General features: G+C 44.8%; 1 long non-coding RNA gene across 2 annotated transcripts; it reads left to right on the forward strand.

Moving 5' to 3' along the window:
- The first annotated feature begins 3,311 nt into the window (after positions 1–3,311).
- LOC141727846 (uncharacterized) lies at positions 3,312–12,274 on the forward strand. Of its 2 annotated transcripts, none has more exons than XR_012578686.1 (3): positions 3,312–3,575; positions 8,543–8,634; positions 10,484–12,274. It is a non-coding gene; the product is annotated as an uncharacterized LOC141727846 (long non-coding RNA). The 2 variants fall into 2 exon arrangements; XR_012578685.1 differs by having other exon boundaries at positions 11,237–12,274.
- The last annotated feature ends 741 nt before the right edge of the window (positions 12,275–13,015 follow it).

The raw sequence follows: 13,015 nt of genomic DNA on the forward strand, positions 1-13,015 counted from the left end.
CCTAGTTATCAAAGTTTTCTAGTGTCCTGGTTTAGGACAAATTAGGGGGAAATCTCCAAAAGGGAGCCCCCCAAAACAAAACAAACCTCCAACCACCCCTCCCCCAACACCAGGTTTGGGAAGGAATTCCTCGGAGGAGCAAAGTGGAAAACAAAATCTATTTATTTACAAGTAACAAAAAGAACACTCCCCAACACAAGAAAAGAAAAGGGACCAGACTGTGTTGTGAGGGCGCCAAGCTTCTGTCGCAGGCTTCAGGTGTCCTGGAGCTCTCAGGCCAGGTCCGGAGCCGGTCCAGTATCTTCAGGGGAGGGTAAGAAAGAGAGAACAAAAGAAAAGGGAAAAAAGAAAAAAAAAACAGCGCAAAAAAAAAAGCAGAAAGCAAGCAAGCAAGCAAGCAAGCGGCTAGCAAAGCCAAGCAGCAAAGCCAAAAGCAAAAGTGCCTGGGCACACCCCCCCCCCGCCCCCTCTTCCCCATCCGGCCACAGCAAGACGGCCGGGGGGGGGCGGGGGGGGGGGGAAGGCACAGCTGCCAGACACAACACACGATATTGGGATAAAGGCTGAAGGCTGTCACCCCACGACATCTAGTCAAAATTTGCCACCCACACTTGTGATCCAAGTTGTGGCAGAATCCCATGAGAAAGTCCTGGCAAAACAAAGGCCAAAACTTCTGGCTTTCTTTTCTTTCAGACAATTACCGAATAGGAATCTGGAATTTTACAGTTTACCAAAAATTTAGTTACTTGACAGGTTATGTAGAAGTTTTGGATCCTTTCAGGTATTTAAATCATCTTTATCTTTTTCCTCTCTTTCTGGTGTTACCATTAGGAATGTTGAGTGTTCTTGTCAGCCACATATGTCCCTGTGGTTCTTTGTCCTAATGAATCTGGGGCTTTCTCTTCTGAATCCAGTGAATTTTGTATTTAGAAACAAAGAAAACAACATCCAAAGCAAACATGCACAGTCCCCTAAAACCTGCACAGGCCACCAAAACAATTGCTGGTTAGATTTTGTAGAATAGAGTCTTAAGCTTAAAGGATGTGCCTTCCATGAGATTGATTCCATAACTCTGCTGAAATGCACTGCTGTGTTCACACAGTTCCCGGCCTGCAATCTTCCAGGCAGCCTGATTTACAAGGTGTGTTGAAACGGAGAGCTCAGGCCTCAGCAGGCCTCAGTTCTGGGGGAAGATGTAGCGTGCTGGTGCTGAGCTTCTAATGCAACAGCAGCAATTTCAGTGCAATTCAGATTGCAGCATGGTGAGGAAAAGTGCTGCTGCCTTTGATTGTTCTTAGCACAGCAGGCGGCAGTAGGGAACATTTCTGCTGGAGCCAAGGTGTGATGGGGGCAGGAGAACAGGAAGGATGTGAGAATTGATTTCTGATTTTAGTGCTGTGTTGGTCAAGGTTGTTAGAAGCAGCAGCGCAATCACAAGTGCTTAAGGCTATTAATTGGATGTTTCTTTTGGGCAGAGGATCCACAGTTATTTTGTAGATTAGTAGAAGCCAGTGAAGAAAAAGAGGGTTAGGAAGACAGATGTAGATTATTGCTTGAGGTGAGTATGGAACATCTGTTCCCTGGTAAATCTAGGTGAAAGCTGAGCATGGGGAGGGATTGCAGGTATGAATGTGCATGCAAAATTAAGTCAGGACCTCGAGAAGAGCTTCGAATTTGTAATGAACAGGGAAGAGAAGTTTTGTAGTGTAGCGGTGTGTATAACATCATGTTGTGTGGTCCAGTCAGGTAAACCACTACATCTTTGTGTGTTACAGGAGCAACTACATAAGTGTATGTAAGAATAGTGAATGTAGAGATTTCTCCTCATAGTGCATTCAGGAACTTCTCTGAAGAATTTGTTAGATTTTCATTATTTTCTGGAATGCCAAAGGAAGCATTAGGATACCCTATAGGAAGTGCAAGCAAACCAATAAAGTTTTTACTGATTAGAAGCGAGTCACGTTTGTTCCTTGAAAATGTTGCCAAACAAGGTTACTTTGAAAATCCTTTCGAAGGTCTAACAGGGATCAATATCAGCAAAGGCTGTTAGGCCGTGTTCGGGAGCTGGGGCTGAGGCTCTCATACCCTGGGGAGCCACGGGAAGGCTCCAGGCCTGAGTGTGCGGCCAGGCCGGGGCCATTGAGCTGCAGCCCATCCCTGGTGGATGCAAGGGCAAGCAGGAATGCCAAGGGACCCCAGGGCCGGGCCAGGCCAGGCCAGAGCAGTGCCCCCAGCCCTCCAGGAGCGGATGGGCTCTGCCAAGCCCAGCCTGGGCACTGCCCCCAGCCCAGGAACAGGCGGGTGCTTTGCCCGAGGGCTGGACCCAGAGCAGCAGAGCTGTCACAGCCCCAGCTGGTTCTGGCCTGCATGAGGCCCGAGCAGGGCCCGTGGGTGCCCTGGGATGTGCTGGAGCAGTTGCCAGGGCCTGGGCAGGCACAGGGCTCAGCCTCTGCACGGTGACACAGCATGCAGGCTGCAGGGGACAGAGCCAATGGCACCGGGCACGAGCAGCTCTGCGGGGCTCTGAGCCTGCAGCAGCATCAGCCCCAAGGCTGCTCTGTCCCTGCCTGGCTGATGGGCAGGGCTGGAGGCCTTGCAGAGCAGGGGCCATTGTGGGCATGGCTGTCCCAGGAGCTTCCCCCTGGCCCTGCTGGGCCCCACTTGGGCAGGAAGGAGGCTCCCAGCCCCGGCATGGCTGAGCAGCTCCTGCCTCCCCCTGCCTCTGCTCTGATCCCCACGCTGCCTGCTGCCACAAGAGCACCTGGGCCAGGCTGTCACAGGGCTGCTTTGCCCTCACCTGGCTCTTTGGCACCAGCACCCTCCTGCTTGCTGCCAGACATGGCAGATGTCAGCAGAGTGTCTCTTTCCAGGAATGACGCAGTCACCTCCAGGTGCTGATCCTCTCTTTCTGTGGGATAAACAAGAGCTTGGGGCGCTGCCATGGCAGGGCTTCGCTCAGCTGTAGGCACTACCAGCCCGGCTCTGCCTGGGACTCAGGCAGTGCCACGGCGCACGGCAGCTCTGGCACGGCAGTTCCGGCACTGCAGCCTCGGCCAGCAGCCAGCTCTGCGGGCTGGAAGCCTGCAACGGCCGCACGCTTCTCCCAGAGCCCGAGCAGCAGCTGCACGCTCCCAACACCGAGCCGGGAATGCGCCCAGGAACAGCGCGGGCTCGGCTCTGGGCACGAACCGCCCCGCCCCTCACACCCGCCCGCCCCTTCCCGCCCTCCGGCCCCGCCGCGCGCCGCCCGTGCTGTCATGGCGGCTCTCGCCCACAGGGCGGCGCCCTGAGCCCTGCAATGGCGCCGCGAACCTTCTGGCGCTCTGGAAGGCGCGGGCCTGCACTCGTTGCAAACTGGGCCTTACGTCCCATTTCCTGAAGAAAACATGTCCTGTCGGGCCTGGGCTGTACACACTTCCAAGCCTGATCAACAGGAAGAGACGTTTAACCTGGACACACATAGCAGCCTACAAGCTCGAAGTGATGGCCAGGTATTAGAAAAGCAAAGTACTTGTTGCTAGAATTGTCTTCCAAGACTCAAGGCTGGGCACGTTTCACTGATCTCAAACCCAGAGGTAAGTTGACAAAGCTTGGGAAGAAGGATGCGCACTGATAGTGGACACAAAGAATGCAGAATTTCACTTGTTCTAAAATTTTACATGCTTAATAGTAACAAATTAGTTATAAAACTAAGAATAAAAATTAGAGAAAAAATAATTTGGACAATTAGAGGTAGGACAATAAAGGGCAATTTAAAGAACAAAGAATTACAGATGTCTGGGTGCTCTGCTCTGCCTCAGAAGACATTTTGCTAACACAGGATTAACCCTTCAAAGTAGTAGCCTGTTGCATATTCATATATCTCATACATGATTCCAAAATTCTTTTCAAACAATGGGTGTTTTCTTGTTCTTGTCAACCCCTCCTTCATCTTGTAAATCAATTGTCTTGCTTCCTCAAAGTCTGGTTCTTCCCCATAAGGAGGCAAAATTTCTTTTCTCAGAGTTTTTGTGTCTTGTTACTGTTATCTCTCCTTAAGCTTTAGAAAAAATATCTTACAGCACAGAGTTTCTGTAGCCTAAAACTATATTCACCACACTACTTTAAAAGCTTAGAATAGCACTACAAAAAAGGATTAATACAACATAACTTTCCAACATAACACATATAACATTAATTTTAATATTTGCAAAAAGCCAATCATATAATATGCATTTTTCACACCTTCTCTGCTCCTTCTTCTTCTCAAAATATATTGTAAACCTGACTTAAAAACTAGTTAGAGCCATGGTCAGTGGCTTATTCTGAAAACTCACAGCTGACTAACAGGTTTAGTGCCTTACAGAGCAGGTTTGAGGCCCTGGAACTGGAGGGACAGACAAGTGATGAAGTGGGCAACAGTCCTTCTGCAATCGAGGGGCACCTAGGGCAAGTCAGGCAACACCATGCATGGTGACCACCTCTGTTCCAAGGGAAGGCAGGGTCCTTGCAGGCCTTCCCAAAAGCATCTCAAGGGAAGGTTTCCATCTGCCCTGCCCTGTTTGCTTGACTTCAGCTGAATCTTTCTCTCTCTGAAAGACAGGAAACTCACGTGTGTTAGGAGAATACTGTGAGCATTGGCAGAGGTGAACAGTCAGGAATCCAGAGGCTTGTGCAACTCTCTTCCATAGAGAGTCCCTTGTTGTATATTTCCAACAAAGCAGAGCCTAAATGGCAAGTCAGCGATTGGGGAAATACAGCACTGAGACAATAAAGCGGTAACATGCCTTGTTTTGTGAGGGACAAGTAAGACAACAAATGTTCAAAACACCAAATACTGAGAAGATGAGGAAGAAAACCTAATTTTTCTAAGTTTTTCTAATTTTTATTTTCTTCTCTGTGCCTTTTGAAGATTGACTATATCTTATTTTCATTGTTTTCTTTTTTCCTGTCTTGAGAATGAATTTTACATTCTGGATGTTTTAAGTCAGACATAAGAAAAGTCCCATATTGTTTGGCAATCATGAAAAGGTAAGTTTAGAGGAAACATCCATTGTCTTTGATAATTGGATCAGACTCAATTTTAAATACCCTTGTATGTCCAGCTCATATGCAAAGATACTAGATTGATCTTGGAAGGGCATTAAACCAAGAAACAAGTACTTCAATACCTTGGGAGGTGGCTGCCATGGTGAGTTCCCTGAGGTGTCACAGCCCCAGCCCCGCTCCGTAGCCGGTTTCCCGATGTGTTATGGCCCCAGCCCCATGCCATGGCCGGTTTCCCTGAGGTGTCACAGCCCCAGCCCCGCTCCATGGCCGGTTTCCCTGAGGGCTGACAGCCCCAGCCCCGCTCCATGGCCGGTTTTCCTGAGGGCTGATAGTCCCAGCCCTGTTTAATGGCCAGTTTTCCTCAGGGCGGTGCCACCTCCCACGCGAGGCGGTTTGTGTTGCACAGACCGAGCTGGATGGAGGGAGCTGGTGCAGCCAAATTGAACACGGCGTTTAATATCGCCCCACTCGTTCTGCCCTTTCATGGCATTTTTTGACAGAGCTGTGCTTATCGAGCTTTGACTTTCTGTGCCCAAGCTCAGCATTCCAGGCAGGCCATCCTACACATCTGCACCATGCCCACACCATTTTGGGGGCAAAGCAATGCCCCTGCCTTTCTGCCAACTGTTCGTGTCCAAGGTCTGTGTGCATGCAGGATAAAGAAGTGACTTGTTTGCACAGACAACTGTGGTTTTCCGCACCTCAGCTGGCATGTGTCAGCTGCACACAGAGACCCCCACCCCAGTCTGTGTCCCAGCTCTGTCACACTGGCAGTGTTTTGCATGTGACACTAGTGCTGCACAGTGTCACACTGATGGCGTGTGCCACACCGCCAATGTGTTGAGTGTTGCACTGTGCTGTGTGTCATGCTGGCACTGTGTGCTTCCAGACCTTGGAGTCTAAGCTGGTGGGTGTGAAAGATGGTGACAATAGAAAGATGCCAAACGAGAGACCAGTTGTGTCCAGATTCAAAAGTCAGCTCTCTGTTATGTAACAGTGTTTTCTTCTCCTTCTTCACCTGATGTCACTCTGACGTGCACATCCCAAGACCTTGATGCATGAAGAACCTTTGCAAAACTGATTAGAGCAGCACAGCATTTTAGGAATATTTGTGGGAGCCATCACGAGCCATCTCTGCTGAAGACAGGTGCTGTTTTTAACCAGTGTTTGATTACAGCAGGTCTGTTGATATCCATTTTGTGTAATCTAAAAATAGCTTGTTCAGCTAGGGAGTGAGGATATGCTCCCTACAGGTCCAGGGAGCCTGAGGCTATGGCTTTGCTATGTTCAGAAGGCATTTCTCTGCTTAGCTTTAATCCAGCTGGACTGAGTACAACAGTACCCAAATAGAAACACAGAGATTGGAGTGGATTTACAAACTGAGCAAGTGTCCCGGCTTCCCCAGAGGCTTCTAAAGCTTGAAGCAGTCAAATCTGGCCCGAGCCTGGCTGGTATAGCCATTTTACTGTGCCTTTTTGTAGGAATAAAATTTTGAGATGTGACTGAGGAGTGAGAATACTCTTCAAACCAGAACTACAGAATTCAGTTTTATTGGCAACCTGTTTGTACATGCTCTTATTTATTATATACCTCTTGTGTATTGTTGCAATTCCCAAAAAAGGCACATCCTGTAATTTCCATGTGTGATTCCTGTGATAAGGGACTTATGACATCTTGGCCAGTTAATTTTTGTAATTGCAGAATAAATTTCCTATTCACCACAAATAAATCACGTTCTAGTGCTGTCTATTTAAGTCTGACTTTCTGCTGAACACTTCCACATGCTGGTTTTGAAGATGATACCTAAAGCTGTTAGAGTTGTTTTATTGATGGACCTGAATTAATTCAGTCTTTTTAATTATATGTTGGGAATTTTCTCAGAAGCTTGGCCTGCTATTTGGGATCATTCACTTTGCTACCCCTTTATATGATCAAAGTGTATTACTGAATGTCATGGACCCTTCAGGGCTTGCTCCAGCATATCAGTCATCAGGACATTAAAGTTGGTAATTTTATTGAGTTTCTGGGGTTTGTTCCAAATTCAATATTGCTTTGCATTAGAGTAGGAGCTGAAGAGGTAGGATGTTAGCTTTTCCATTTCATATCTTAAAGCAGCAGGTGTTATTGCAGCACTTTTCCCCAGGCTATGGCACACCTTTGATTTCCAATACAAAGAGTTAACTCGTGGGACAGGTGAGACTTTTAGACACTCAAGTACAGTTTTGTCTGTGTTGATTTTAATACACAGATCCCACAAAAAGGAAAACTTTTTCTTATTTAAGAATTGAAAATAATCCCCTGTAAAGGTATTTTAATTGTAAAATCAAGGCTTGTTTTCTTTGAGGAGGGGGCTTAATTTACTTTCTGCCTTCAGTTTAGTACCTTTTGAAATTGCCTCACCTTTGTTTCCCTGCTTTCCTTCTTGCAGTGATGACGCACTTGAAAGGGATTTTTATCGGACAATACCCCAGCAAGGATTTGAACCATGTTCTGTTGCTTTGGAAACCAGAAGTTACAGGAGACAAGTTTGCTGGGCTTAGCATGAAATGTTTGTGGACTACAATTTTCCACCCACGCACAGCTCAATTTGAGGGATTTTTAGGATCTTGGGCAAACCTGTTACTTTGTTAGCTTGAGCGGGGATGGCCATCAGGGATAGCAGCTGGGGACAGCTTGCCATGCTGTGCTGCAGCCTGCTGTAACAGGGAGCAGGGCTTACTCTGTGGGCAGGGGCAGGCAGTTTGTGTAGCAGCAGCTCTCCCGGCCAATTGCAGAGATGCTCGGCACACTGGAAGCATTTGTGGCACTTCCTCTGCTTTTATTTTTAATATGCTCTTCCCTCCCCACCACATAAGGTGATGTCCTGAAGCTTCCGCTCTGGTTTGTGCAGTAGAGCTTGGTTAAACCAAACATTTTCTGTTCAATCATTTAGCTGTGACCTGTTTATGCCAGGAGAAGGTTCTGTATTTTGTTTTCCTTTGCCTTTCTCAAAAGCTGTGCTGCAGTGTCAGCTGTGCAGTGCAGCTCAGTGAAACGTCTGAATTTCCACGTACACTGTTTTCAAGAGGACTTAGGACACACTGAAGAAATTTCATTGGCATTTACTGCAGCTTGCCAACATCCATTTTGATTAGTGAGGCTGGAGTAGAGGGGGACAGGAGAGCTGGAGAGCTGCATCCAATGGTGCTGAGCTGTGGCTGCACCATCAGAAATGGCTAATGCTGGTGTCAGTGAGGATGCTGGGCTGGAGTAAGGATCCTGCCAGGCAGCCTGGCGCCCCAAGGAATTGGAAAGAGGTTGAGCAGTGAATGTAATTCACAAAAACTGAGGACCTGAAATCTGGCCTTACCTTCCAGATATCTAAAACAGCTGGATAATACCACCATGGAAGAAAGGGATCTCTGAATCTCCTCTCTATTACTTTGTGTTTTGGAACAGAGGAAAAGGCAAAAAAATTGTTTAAATTCATTTGTTAAGCAAATGGTTAATTGTTCACCCCTCCTTCCATCTCCAGCCCAACTTCGAAGCTCATTTGACAGTGCGGTGGCAGGCAGGCTCTGCTTTGGTGACAGAGTCCAATGTCCAGTACCAGCAGCTGAGTTCCAGGTAAGACACATGTGGTGTCTCTTTCAAGCCAGGTTCTTAAACTCAGAACCCTTTGTGCTGCTCAGTAACTTGACCTGCTGTGTCTGACAAGTTCCTGAACTTAGCTTTATGGTATTTCATATCCTGCAGACTTGTTTGCATCTGTATTTCAAACATTACCTTACCCAAAGCCAGAAGCCCTGTGGCTCAGCTGCCAGGCAGGCAGGGAGGCAGGTGAGGACACTGACCTATGGGCACACAACAGGCCATGGCACCCTTGGGGAATGAGGAGTCTCCTTCCTAAAGAATAAGCTCACTGAGAGATTGATTATGTGTGGTGTTTCCAGTGCTTATCTGAAGAAAGGTGGAACCTTTACTTTGTTTAATGGTCAGCGTTACATTTGTCCTTTGGTAACTTTTTTCTTTTTAGAACGGGGAGTATCAGCTGAAAGTTAGTCCTTTGCCCCTTTGATTTTTTCAAAACAAGTGTGCAAATGTTGAACTTATCATTCATTTCTATAAATAGAATATTTGTGGGGGTTTGTTTCACCTGAATGTGAAAAAAACCCACATTGTTTTTGTAAGGCTACGATATTTGTGTTGTCACGTCTTGAATCACCAGTAATTCCAGATAAAAATAATATTGCTCAGTGGTAAGACAACTAGTATGGTCTAATAATGTAAAGTGCTTACCACTAGAACTTCTCTACACATCTTTAAAAAGCCACCCCTGAAAGAGCAAAACAAACACCAAGAAACACTAACCCCCAAAGCCATAATGGGCCTAATTTTGGTTTATTTCTGAGTGCACCCTAAGAACACCCCCCACTGCAAGCCACTGAACACTGAGTTCTTTAGCAAGCCAGAGCACTCAATCCCATGCTTAGATATTCCTAAGTATTTGTCTGTGGGAGCTTGGGTCAGATGCCAACGAACTGCACAGTACCTAAAAACCAAATTCAAGTGTCTGCAATGTTCTCCCTGCTGGAATCTCCCTGGGAAGGAATTTTTGCCCCTCGTGATGCAGTACCTGCTCCACAGTAATTTTCACAAATATGTTCACTCCTACCTGACATGCAGGGTGTAAGATCTTATTTTAGTTCCCCTGTGTGTAGAGAGGGCTGTTAGCTTGGGTTTGCATGTGGCACTTGAAGTAATGGCATAGAAACCATCGCAGCCTTTTAAATTCCTTCTCTTATCTTGGCTCTCCTCTGTGCTGTCAATAGAGGTAAATGAAGTGCAGTCATGGTGGGGGGAAAGGGCACAGCACAAAGGGAAGCCATTGATTTCAACATTTTCTTCACAGGCTTCTCACATTAAATTGTTTCCTCTAGGAATTTTTAGTCAAAAAAGCACATGTGCAGTCCCAGGTTTTTCCTAGCCCAGTTTTAGAAAAAGCTTAAATTTGAAGAAACGCCCCCCCCAACATCTACAGCCTTTCCAAGAGAGATGATCTAAGCGAAAACAAAACTGAATTTGACGTGCTGTCGTTTCCCAAAGGCAGCTGTGAGGTTTGATTTTTTTTTAGGTTAAAAGCATGTTTTCTGCCTTAGATCCACATAGATTTTTATCTCCTAGACACTTTCTGCACACACTCCTCTTCAATACATGCATAAGCAAAGTGACTGATAAATGATGATCCATTTATGTCTCAGTGCAGGTAATTGTGGATGCTTGGATGCTGCCATGTTCTTTGATTTAACTGGGAACATACCAGGTTCTAAGTATGCATTGTATGTGTTTTGTACTGACAAGAACACGAAGGAGAGAAAAGCATAAAAACAAGGGTGCAGTCACTGTTTTAAATTCCAAATGAATAAAAAGTTTTTGGGGTTAACTTGGCAGTTAACTTTTTTTTTTCTGTTTTCAGGTTACAGCTGTTGGAGTTAGTGGGGGAAAATGTGTTGTCATATGGAATAGCCTCATTTATTTTGACCAAAAGCAGTCTTCATGGTGTGAAGGGAATGGTGGGTAGTGAAAAGAGTTGGATTACTCAACCTGTTGGCACCTACCAAATGTGTCAGCATTTTACACCAAAAAAAACCCCAAAAATTAGAAAATAACTGAGACAAAAGTCTTCTTAGATTCTGTATGGTAACAAATGCATGTCTGTTTATATAACCTTATTTGAATTCTGGAGGATAAAGTACTTCTTAAAAAAAGTTTTATATTGCAGTAGTGCTTTAAACTTAATTTTAAAGACAATAATTTTTATATAGGAAAGGAGATGTAATAAAATAGTTTTTATTGAAGCAATATCTAGAGCTCCTAAATTTGTTAGAAGTGGAATTTAACAACAAATTTCCAACTGCTCAGTCTGGAAAAGACAAACTGTATGACCACAGAGAGTGGAAAGAGCAGCTCCTCTTCCTGACAGGGTGGAATTGCCCATTCTGTATTTGTGCTCCAAGGCTCCCTTCAATGGTGGGATCTGCTTCAGTCCCATAGAGTAGAGAAAATTACTCATTCTTGAAAACTCCGCTATTGGTTTGATAGTCTGTTTTAAAGGTCTGTTTTACTTTTTTTCTTCTGGTAGATAATGAATGGAAACTGTAGCAGAGAGCTTTGAAGGAATTGTTTCCTGTATCTGATTTCTGAAAGGATGATCTCTGTATTTGCTCAGGTCCTGCTAAACTTCTCTGCTGTGATGAATCTGCACAGGACTCTTTCAAGCAAGCCATGCTGGTTTGGAAGCCACTGCACCCTGGCAGAACCTGCCAGGAGCATTTTGTCTATATTGCAGTTGAATTGACAAATACTTTAGCTTTGTTTCTTTTGTTTTTGTTTTTTTTTTTTTAATTTTAGATTTTGCAGCTTTATCATTTGAGAGAACAGTGACATTTTATTTTCTAGATACAAAACTAATTGTGGTAAAGTCACAAATGAAAATCTTTTGTATTGGGACAGAGGCAAAGATAAAGTGGCAAAATATAGTGGTTTTAAAAAAGCTTTTCTTTCTATTCTTGAAAAGCAATTTGACTTCTTTCCATCTCCCCTGAACTTCCTGTTCTTAATAAATAACCTCCCAACAAATAATGCTTGTCCTTATATCCTTTCAAAATCTCTCTCTGTCTAACATGGGCAGGACACTGGAATTCTTTTGTTCTGAACTAAGATAAAAGTCTTGGGACATGACAGTGGGAAATAAATTAAGCAATTGTTAGAGGGCTGTTTTGGGGTTTAATAACTACACTGGGCACTGTTATTTTAAGCTTCTGAGTTATAACAAACCAAACAACATTCAAGGGAAGAACTGTCAAATGTGGACACAAAAGTGTCCCGAGGATGAGTGTGAGGGTGGTGAATGTCTGTCTCCCCTGGCACTTCAGCTGCCCATTGAAATGTGCTCCGTGTTTATTCAGCTGTTGCCATTGCTGATTCTCTTCCTTCACTGAGGATTCGGGCATGGAATGCCCCTGGAACAAAGCAGTGCCTTCACCTCCAGGCCTGGCAGGGCTGCACTTGTCCCAGGCTCTGGCTTCTCCTGCTGTAAACAGAGCACATCAATTCTGCAGCCTTGGCAGCAGGAGTACATTTTAAGAATAACAAATAAAACTGTGTCAGGCTCCTGCAGGCTGTCAGTTGACTTTTGTGCCCAACTGCCCATCTTGGTTTCTCTTTTTACTTTTTTTTTTAACTTCTTCCTAATCTCTGCTGTTAGAGGGAAAAAAAGAGCTGTGTGAAATACCAAGCTGTGTTTTGTGTCAGGTAGATACAGGCAATGTGTGTATTTGTGATTGTAATACATGTGGAAACCGACCATGGGACAGTTATAAAGATGAATTCTAAGAATAATTGAGGAAAGTAAAGCATGGAAGAAGACCTTTGAACGTATCCATTGTTCACAATTAACCTTTATAAGTCTTAAATTGATTTAGAAGCATTTGAATTAAAGATTTAAGGATGTTCCTGTTGGACAGGAACTTTCTGCTTGTAGCTAAGCCTTAAAGAGTTTTGCAATAATAACGTTTTGAAGTATAATTTTAGAATATTGCTTGTAGAAAGGATCTTTGAAACAATAGCTTTAGAATATATAAAAAGGAAACATGCTTATCTCACACCTTAATAAAACAGTGAAAAGCAGCTTGAGAAGGGAAGATCAACTCAAGGATTTATGTTTTCGACCAAGGAAGCTGGACATCACTGTTATGAGATTTATAGTCCTTGCAATCAAATAATCCACATCTAGAATCTGGACCGCACCATCTGGGAGACTTGTTCCTTCTTTTGGAAACCGAACCACCACCATCTGCAGATACTCCTTTCTGGGATACATCCTGAGAAAAACTAAATCACAATAGTGTATAGAATTATAATGTAAAAATTGGGAATAGAAACTGCTGATAAAGCTTATGAGTACCCCTATAAATACCTGTAAGCCACAACTATCGATGTGCAGTTG

This window comes from Zonotrichia albicollis, unplaced genomic scaffold (genome assembly GCF_047830755.1).
Source record: "Zonotrichia albicollis isolate bZonAlb1 unplaced genomic scaffold, bZonAlb1.hap1 Scaffold_254, whole genome shotgun sequence".
NCBI lineage: Eukaryota > Metazoa > Chordata > Aves > Passeriformes > Passerellidae > Zonotrichia > Zonotrichia albicollis.